Source organism: Penaeus monodon, chromosome 31, assembly GCF_015228065.2.
Source record: "Penaeus monodon isolate SGIC_2016 chromosome 31, NSTDA_Pmon_1, whole genome shotgun sequence".
In the NCBI taxonomy this organism is placed as follows: domain Eukaryota; kingdom Metazoa; phylum Arthropoda; class Malacostraca; order Decapoda; family Penaeidae; genus Penaeus; species Penaeus monodon.
Window position 1 is genome coordinate 20,267,238 of NC_051416.1, and position 454 is coordinate 20,267,691.

A 454-nucleotide genomic window follows, 5' to 3' on the forward strand; every position below is an offset into this window, starting at 1 on the left:
AAAGATAAATTGATGATCGATTGGATTTTGCAGCATAGTTACTGCATCTTAGTATTGTCCTTTATCTGGTTTTCAGCACTGTGTGAACTGATATGCACTTTACAGGCTATATAGATTTCTAAAATATAGATACATACATTAAGTAATATCCTCACAACACTGGGTATTGACATTGTATTTATGACATTTGACTTTGTTGTTATTTTCTAAAATATTTTTGAAGTTATTCTTAATTTTTTTCATATTTTTTTGTAAACGTCATACCCTTGACTTCAAGATATGGGTTTTACAACAGGTAAGGTAATTCCCAAAGGATTACCTGATAGTATAAGATGCCTTGATTAAGTAGCAATAATACATAATGCCTATCAACTTTATTCTAGCCACATTCCACACCAATACTATTTATTATTTACTTATGAGATTCACAAATAGTTAGCACTGGATGTAGAGA